The following is a 622-nucleotide window of genomic DNA, read 5'->3' on the forward strand; positions in this document are numbered from 1 at the left end:
AGAAAATATTTAAAGAGATACTAGCAAAAAACTTCCCTAACATGGGAAAAGAAATAGTCAACCAAGTCCAGGAAGCACAGGGAGTCTCAGGCAGGATAAACCCAAGGAGGAAAACACCAAGATACATAGTAATCAAATTGTCAAAAATTAAAGACAAAGATAAAATATTAAAATCAACAAGGGAAAAATTACAAATAACATACAAGGGAACTCCCATCAGGTTACCAGATGATTTCTCAACTGAAACTCTACAAGCCAAAAGGAAATGACATGACATATTTAAAGTGATGAAAGGCAAGAAACTACAACCGAAAATACTCTACTCAGCCAGACTTTCCTTCAGATTTGATGGAGAAATCAAAATCCTTCCAGACAAGTAAATTTAAGTGAATTCAGCATCACCAAACCAGCTTTACAACAAATAATTAAGGAGCTTCTCTAGGCAGGACACAAGAGAAAGAAAAGACCTACAGACCCAAAACAATTAAGAAAATGGTAATAGGAGCATTATATCCATGACTAAGTTAAATGCAAATGGATTAAATGCACCAACCAGAAGACACAGACTGGTTGGGCAGATGAAAACATGTGCATGTATGCACTTCCACTTACCATATCACTC

This window comes from Bison bison, unplaced genomic scaffold, assembly GCF_000754665.1.
Source record: "Bison bison bison isolate TAMUID 2011002044 unplaced genomic scaffold, Bison_UMD1.0 scf7180017864458, whole genome shotgun sequence".
Classification (NCBI taxonomy): domain Eukaryota; kingdom Metazoa; phylum Chordata; class Mammalia; order Artiodactyla; family Bovidae; genus Bison; species Bison bison.